This window comes from Magnolia sinica, chromosome 9, assembly GCF_029962835.1.
Source record: "Magnolia sinica isolate HGM2019 chromosome 9, MsV1, whole genome shotgun sequence".
Lineage (NCBI taxonomy): Eukaryota > Viridiplantae > Streptophyta > Magnoliopsida > Magnoliales > Magnoliaceae > Magnolia > Magnolia sinica.
In genome coordinates, this window is record NC_080581.1 from 19,033,881 (window position 1) to 19,042,913 (window position 9,033).

The window sequence follows — 9,033 nt, forward strand, 5'->3', positions numbered from 1 at the left end:
AAACTTTCCCATAAACAAGTCTAAATGGAGATATTCCAATAGAGGTCTTAAATGCAGTACAGTAAGCCCATAAAGCATCAGTCAATCGGATTGACCAATCTTTATGGTCAAGGTTATCCATTTTCTCTAAGATGTGTTTAATTTTCCTATTGAAAATCTCAGCTTGCACACTTGATTGTGGGTGGTATATAGTGCTCACCCTGTGAGAGATGCCATATTTCTTCATTAAGTTCGCAAATGATTTATTACAAAAATGTGAACCTCTATCACTAATGATGGCTCGAGGCGTTCCGAACCAAAAAAGGATGTTCTCTTTTAAGAATTTAATGACCGTTTGATGATCACTGTTCTGGCACGGGATCGCTTCGACCCATTTAATGACATAGTCTACTGCTAGCAAGATGTATAAATTTTCAAACTGCTAGCAAGATATATAAATTTCCAAAAGATTTGAGGAATGGTCCCATGAAATCAATGCGCTAACAATCAAATGCTTCAATAATGAGAATGGGGTTTAAAGGCATTATATTTCGACGGGACAATGCTCCCAATTTCTGACAATGCTCACAAGCTTTGCAAAACTCATGAGTGTCCTTGAACATAGTAGGCCAGTAAAAGCCGCACTGTAAAATTTTTGTCGTGGTCTTTTTGGTAGAAAAGTGACCACCATAGGCCTGAGAGTGACAAAATGAGATGACACTTTGGTGTTCATTATCTGGCACACATCTCCTTAAGATTTGGTCTGGGCAATATTTAAATAAGTACGGATCATCCTAAAAGAACTTATGAACCTCGGTGAAGAATTTTTTCTTATCTTGTACAGTCTAATGTGTCGGCATGAAACCTGTAGCAAGATAATTAGTAATATCAGCAAACCAAGATGAGTGGGAGACTTTAAACAATTGTTCTTCAGGGAACATGTTGTTTATGGGTACCGTCTCAAGGGAATCAGGGAGGTCAAGTTCAAAAGATAGTCAGCCACTACATTTTCAACTCCCTTTTTATCTTTTATTTCCAAATGAAATTCCTGGAGTAGAAGGATCCATCGTATCAAGCAGGGCTTAACATCATTCTTAGAGAGAAGATACTTGAGTGCTGCATGATCAGTGTAGATGATGATCTTGGATCCAATCAAGTAAGATCTAAATTTGTCCAAAGTGAATACCACGGATAAGAGTTCCTTTTCCATAGTAGAGTAATTCACTTGGGTCGAATTTAGAGTCTTACTTGCGTAATGAATAACGTAGGGCTTCTTTTCTTTTCTTTGGCCTAACACTGCTCCAATAGCCTAGTCAGATGCATCACACATCAATTAAAAAGGAATTTTCCAATCAAGTGGTTACATGATAGGTGCGGTAGTCGACATGCCCTTTAGCTTAGAGAAAGCTTCTCGGCATTGCTTAGTCCACTCATATGCTACATCATTTTGAAGTAGATTACATAAAGGATAAGAGAGGTGACTAAAGTCCTTTATGAATCATCTATAAAATCCGGTGTGTCCTACAAAGGATCGCACATCTTTTATGCTCTTGGGTGAAGGTAGGTTAGAGATGAGATCAATTTTAGCCTTATCTACCTCAAATCCTTTGGACGAGATGATATGTCCAAGAACAATTTCCTTACGAACCATGAAGTGGCACTTCTCCCAATTAAGTACCAAATTCTTTTCCTCACATCGCTTTAACACACATTTCAAAATTTTCAAGCATTTGCTGAAGGATGGACCAAAAATCGAGAAGTCGTTCATGAAGACCTCTAAATATTTTCCCACCATGTTAGAAAAATACTCAACATACATCGCTGAAAAGTGGCGAGGGCATTACACAATCGAAATGGCATCCTTCGGTAAGTAGATGATTCATCTTTCTTTTATGCAATAAATGATCCATCTTTCTTTTATGCAATATAAGTAGATGAAGATGATCAAATCACTAATATGTTTTGGACAGATACGAAGTCAATAATGAATTATAATATTTTTGGGGATGTAGTTTGCTTTGATACCACATACAGGATAAATAACTATGGATGACCATTTGCCCCATTTATTTGGGTAAATCATCATAAGCAAACTATAATATTTGGTGGGGCCTTGTTATACAACGAGACAATTGAATCGTTCAAGTGGTTGTTTCAAACATTTTTAAGTGCGATGTCTGGAAGACAACCAATGACATTCTTGACTGACGAAGATGCTGCAATGGCTAATGCAATAGATTCAGTGATACCAGAAACATATCATCGTTTATGTATCTAGCACATCTACCAAAATGCTGTGAAACATCTTAATGGAGAATTTAAAGCTTCAAAAAGTTTTGAATGTGATTTTAATAGGTGCGTGTATGATTATGAGGAGAAGGAAGAGTTTTTAGTTGCATGGAATAACATGCTTGAGAAGTATGATTTAATACACAAGAAATAGCTACATGATTTATTTAAAGAAAGCAAAAAAATGGGCTTTGGTTTATGGAAGAAATACATTCTGTGCTGATATGAAAAGTATGCAACGACATGAGAGCGTGAATAATCTTTTGAAAAATATTTGAACTCCAAATACAATTTATTACGTTTCTTCACTCAATATGATCGAGTACTAGCCAATCGAGGATACCAGGAATCCATGGCTGATTTTAGAATAAGGCAAAGTACCCTTGTACTATTTCTTGATGTGAATATGCTAAAGGAAGTGGCAAAGGCATACACTCCAAAAGTGTTTGAAATTTTTCAAGATGAGTATAAAAAAAGTCTCAGTTATTCCATTTTTAAATGTAGTGAATATGGCACGATTACAGAGTTTTGAGTTACTTATAACGAAAAAGATGAAGGGCGTATTGTTAAATTCAACTCATTTGATGGTATTATGACCTGTAGTTGCAAAAAGTTTGAGTTTATGTGTATCTTATGTAGTCATGCATTGAAAGTTCTACATCATCATAATATAAAGGTGCTTCATCCTTATTACATTCTGAAGATGGTGAAAAGATGCAAAGGTAGATTTTACTAAAGATCACTAAATTAACAATACAAGGTGACTGCAATGTTGCTTTAAATAAGCAGAAAAAATATTTTATGTCCCAAGCTTCTTAAAATTGCAACCATGGTCAAGAAACATGACGATGTTTTCGAATTTACAGATTGATTTCATGATAAAGTTATGAGATGTATAAAAATGATCAAGGAACCTTCATTGATGCCATCTCAAGTCAATGACGAAAGTGTAGATACTGATTGTGCATGCCTTGAGCTGATCGAAAGTATGAGTAATGAACTTGCACACCCTAAGATGGCCAAAATTGTAGATGTTAAACGTGCACACTTTAAGCCAACTGAAAGTGCACGCCTTGCAAAAAAAAAAAAAAAAGCAAATTACTTTTGTAGATAGTTTGAGTTCACAAACCGCAAGTGGCATTAAAGTAAAGCCTGGAGTTAGAGGTACCTGTCGTGCATTTAAAAATCCGCTGGATAAAATAAAGAAGAAAAGATCTCAAATTAAATCTGTTCAGCCACAAACAAATCATGAGAAGCAGAAAAGGGCAGAGGCATCAAACATTATGCACCATCATTCATTTCAACCATCGCCTTATCCATTTGCATTCTCCCAATTGAGTCATTTCAATCCGGTATTGTTGCGAACTTGTTTGTTAAAGCTTATCATGGTATATGGTTACTTCGTTAAAGTTTCTTATTCTATTTTTTTCTTCTCTATCAGGGTTCACATATTATGGTGATGAATTCTTTTGGATTACCAAGTGGATACCCTATAAGACATAGTCATCAAATAGTGATGAGCTACACTCCTGGCCCTAGTGGATTCATCAATGCTCCAATGCCTCAAAGTGGGTACCAACTACCTAATGTTTACATGTTTCAACAAAACCCTGCCAACATTGGACCTCAGGTAAAAATGAGATTTAATTTAATAGTTTTGTAATATTAAATATAACATTTATATCACTTGTGCTCATTGAAGTTTTTATTATTGTATTTTTGCTTTACCAAAGTTCAAATGTTCCTAGAGGGAGTCATTGCGGAATACCTGGGAGTGGTCCAAGTGGATTCATGAGTGCCCCTTTGGCCCCTTGCAACCACCAACCAAGTATCAATTTATGTAAAGATTCAGCACTACATGATTACAATTAATCGGTGGGGTGTGAAGATCACCACTTACACTCGAGTAAATAGATCTTCTTTTATCAAAGGTGAGCATATATTATTGTCTGCAACTAGGAAGAAAATTACTCAATGTTAAAAGATTCTCCACCATTTTTTAAAATATGCATTGTGTGTTTGCTTTATCCACAATTTTGGCTTTGTACAAGTTGGATTGGTTGTATGAGCTTCTTCTTCTTCTTCTTCTTCTTCCCCTTTTTTGTTGCTTCCCTTAACTCTATGCCAATAAGTACTCTTAATTCTAATGAAGTTTCCACAATGCTATTCTGGTATTCCTATGTTACAGGTAGCTAGGTGTTGTCATGATCCTATTTGCTTTCAAGTCATGGTTCAATTAGGCTGGTTGCTATGTTGCTTTGTCTGCTTGCTAGCAGTTAGATGGTTTTGTGTGCGGTAGTGTTTTTGGAGCAAAATTTTCAATGGATCAGTGGTGGTGTTGCGAGTTACAACCTAGTGTTTGGGTGTTTTGTTAAGTGGTTGGCAGGATGTTTTGTCTTCTCAAAATTTTTGTTAGGAAGTTTTCTTTGTTTCTACCATATGATAGGCATGGCTCCCTTTTTGTTTTTATTTTATTGGGGCATGCCCAAATTCTTCTTCCTTTTTTATTTTTAACTTTGCAAAAGCTGTATTTGTTTTCATCATATGATAGGCATGACCCCCTTTTGTTTTTATTTTGTTGGGGCCTATTTGAAAAGTTGTACAATTAATTTGGAGCTTGAGAAAACTCAAGAACATTCTTATATGGATTATAAGAACAAAGCTATGAGAAGTCTAAGAGCTTATGCATTCGGGTTATAAAGAATTGTCTCCCTTTCACATCCCTGGCCGCAAATGAGGTACAAAACATACATCAAGTTAGGGTATTAAATCTTTGGGATCAAAACAAACAAATGCATTAAGGTGAGTCTCATGGCTAATTTACCACCAACATCACTGGTTCTAGGGTCCAAGCCAAAACACACCCTGATTAAACAGTCTAAATTCCATTTTGAGCAGCTCCTAACTCCAGTTTGTGGAGACTTATTAGAGGATTGATGCAGTGAGAAATTAAAAGCCAACTAGCAGTAACATTGCATATTTAGATTGTCTAGTGTCATACTTATGGTATGCCTACTAAGCATATTTAAGCAGTCTACAATTGTTGTACGAAGACTTCTTGCATTGCTGTATTTAAAAATGATGTTGTAGAAGGATTGAAAGTTGTATGAAAAATTGTTATAACGTATAGGAAATGAAAGAGTGATAAAGTATTATTGAGAACTTAGTTAAAAAGTCATGAATTGGGATGGTTGAACTCTATAAACATACCATTTAATCCAGACCGTCCAAATATCTGGTCTATCTGTGAATGGTGCATCCCTGAATAATTTGCACTTACAAGACAACATTAACACTCTGATTTTTATTATTATTTTTCTTTCTTTAAATTTGGAAGACTCAATATTTTACTTTTAACCATCCGATTGTAGAGTCTATTAAATCTATTAAAATATATACCATTGTGAAGAGTGTACTCCCAAAACATATTCTAAATAAATTGCCCCTGCAAGCATAGGAATTTACCAGAGAACTTATCACACTGTTTAATTCCAGATTGTCCAAATTGTTGAGCTGAACCGGTGTTAGACCTTTTCAATTGTTTAGCACCATTTAAATCTAGATCGTCCAAATTGTTGAGATGATAATAATACCCATGTTATGTTTACAGTCCAATTTTTAACCACTAACTATTTTGCTTTTAACCATCTATTTTCTACCAACTAAATTGATGGTCAGGGTTGCTTCATCATTATAAATCTAGAAATATGCTCCATCTATAATTGGATGGAACTTAAGCCGTCAGATTATCACCCTTCTAACATTGGTCCCACAGCTTGAACTTTTTTATATTTTTGAGAAATTGTAACCAATGTGCACAATTTTGTGAGTGAATCCTACCTATCCACGGACGCGGATTAGATACTGACAGGTTGAGTAGCAAGACTGGCTACTGAAGTGACATCACCAACTTCTGTGGGCCCCACCATGATGTATGTTTTGTATCCACACCGTCCATCCATTTGGAGAGATAATATTAGGGCATAATACAAAGAATGAGTTAGATCCAAAGCTCTAGTGGACCCCACCACAGAAAACAGTGGGGAGCGTAATGCCCACCATAAAAAAGTTTTAAGGGCCACAAAAGTTTTCAATCAAGCTGATATTTATGTTTTCCCTTCTTTCATGTCTACTTTAGCACATGAACAGGTTGGATCTAAAATAAACATCAAGGTGGACCTTCGGAAGGTTTCAACTGTCACTCTCTCCACTGTTTTCTATGGTGGGGTCCACTACAGCCTTAGATCTGCCTCATTCTTTTTATCATGCCCTCAAATGATCTCCCAAAATTTATGGACGGCATGGATACAAAACATACATCATGGTGGGCCCCTAGAAGTTGGTGACGTCACTTCAGTAGCGAGTCTCGCTACTTAACCTGTTAGTAGCTAATCCACGTCTCCTATCCAACTTGGGTTTCTTAGAATGCACATTATCTATTTAGTGCGCGGATTGAGTAGCCATACTCGTTATGAAGTGATGTAACACAACTCTATGGGCCCCACCATGATGTATGTTTTGTATCCACATTGTCCATCCATTTGGAGAGATCATATTAGGGCATGATCCAAACAATGAGTCATATCCAAATCTCGAGTGGACCCCACCACAGAAAACGGTGGGGAGAGCGACGCCCACTATTAAAAAGTTCTAAGGGCAACAAAAGTTTTCGATCAAGCTGATATTTGTGTTTTCCCTTCTTTCATGTCTGAGTTAATACATGAATAGGTTGGATCTCAAATAAACATCATGGTGGACCTTCAGAAGGTTTCAACGGTGGGCGTCACTCTCCCCACTATTTTCTGTGGTGGGGTCCACTCCACTTGGCTCTGCCTTATTCTTTGGATCATGCCCTAAAATGATATCTCCAAATGTATGGATGGTGTGGATATAACACATGCATCATGATGGGGCTGACAGAACTTGGCGACGTCACTTTAGCAGCGTGTCTCGCTACTCAACCTCCGTGTATGGGGAAAAGGTAGAAAACGGAAAAAGAGGAAACGTTTGGGGTTCTCAGTGGACCAAGCTAACGCCTCCGTTTACTGATGTGTCCTCGTGGCCTATGACGTAACCACTTTCCACAAATTAAGGAGCTACATGTTTAGCCTGTCCTGAGCTTTGGACGGGCGGGGGTAGTACCTAATCCGCGCACCTAAGGTAACCACTCTCCACTAATACAGGGGCTCACGTCTAGCCTGTCCTGAGCTCTACACAGGCGGAGGTAGTACCTAATCCGTGCCCTTGAGTAGTGAGACTCGCTACTGAAGTGACGTCACCAAGTTCTGTGGGCCCCGCCATGATGTGTGTTTTATATCCATGCCTTCCATCCATTTGGAGAGATCATATTACCACAAGATCCAAAAAATTAGTTAAATCCAAAGCTCCAATGGATCCCAACACAAAAAACAGTGGGACAGTGACGCCCACCATTAAAAACTTCTGAAGGCCACAAAAGCTTTAAATCAAGCTAATATTTATGTTTTCCTTTCTTCATGTTTTTTTAAACTCTTGAATAGGTTGGATTTCAAATAAACATTATGGTGGGCCTTAGGATAGTTTTATCGGTGGGAATCACTCTCTCCACTGTTTTCTGTGGTGGAGTCCACTACAGATTGTTATCTGCCTCACTCTTTGGCTCATGCCATAAAATGATATCTCAAAATGGATGGACGGTGTGGATACAATACATACATCATAGTGAGTTCCACAGAACTTCAGTAGTGGACTCGCTACTCAACTTGTTAGTATCTAATCCGCATCCGCTGCTCAACCTATCAATAGCTAATCCGCGCCCGGTGATAGATCTTTCGCTCTCCCATCTCATCACAGAGAGCATTCTACGTTTGAAAGAGGGTTAGTACTCAGTAGTGTTAGTTTGGCAGCGTATATCTAAAACGACGGTGGCTCTTCAAACGCACTCGGAAGCGGGTTGCGTACTGAGTAAACTCTGTGGGGTCCACCGTGATTCTTGCCATCCATTAGACAACATAATTTTGAGGCTTGAGCCCAAAAATGAAGTATATCCAAAGCTCAAGTGTACTACACCAAGGGAAATAGTGTGAATTAAACTTTCATTGTTGAAGCTGATATTTGTGTTTTCCATTCATTCATGTATTTGTGATCTTATGAACGTGTTGATGACAAATAAACATCACTCTAGGCCCTATCAAGATTTCAACGTTGAAAATCATTATTCCAATTGTTTCCTTTGTTGGGTCTGCTTAGCTTTAAATATACTTTAATTTTGTTCTCAACTCGTAAAATGATTTGGAAAAACGGATGAACAGCATGGGTAAACCACATAATTCACAGTGGGCCCAACAAAGTTGACTCACTAAGATAAAAGGGTACAAAGTAACTTAGTACGCAATCCCGTTTATGCTTAGTTGTACAACAACCCAAGCCCTCCATATCACTGGGCCTGTTTAGCTAGCCGGATTGAACATGATTAGGATGGATGGGATCAATTTTAAGGTAATGATGGTGATGTCAGTGGATTGGTTTAAGATCCATGGTTTGCTATATCTCGGGACAAGTTCACCGGGTCTGTTTGGCAAGTTTGGCATATCCCGGGATTTTACCTTCCAATCCCTTCCAATTTGTCCGTCCAAACATGCCCCAGGCCCGATTGAACGGGATTAGGAGGGATGGGATCAATTTTAAGGTAATGATGGTGATGTCAATGGATTCGTTTAAGATCTATGGGTTTGCTATATCCCAGGACAAGTTCACCGAGTCTGTTTGGCACATTTGGCGTATCCA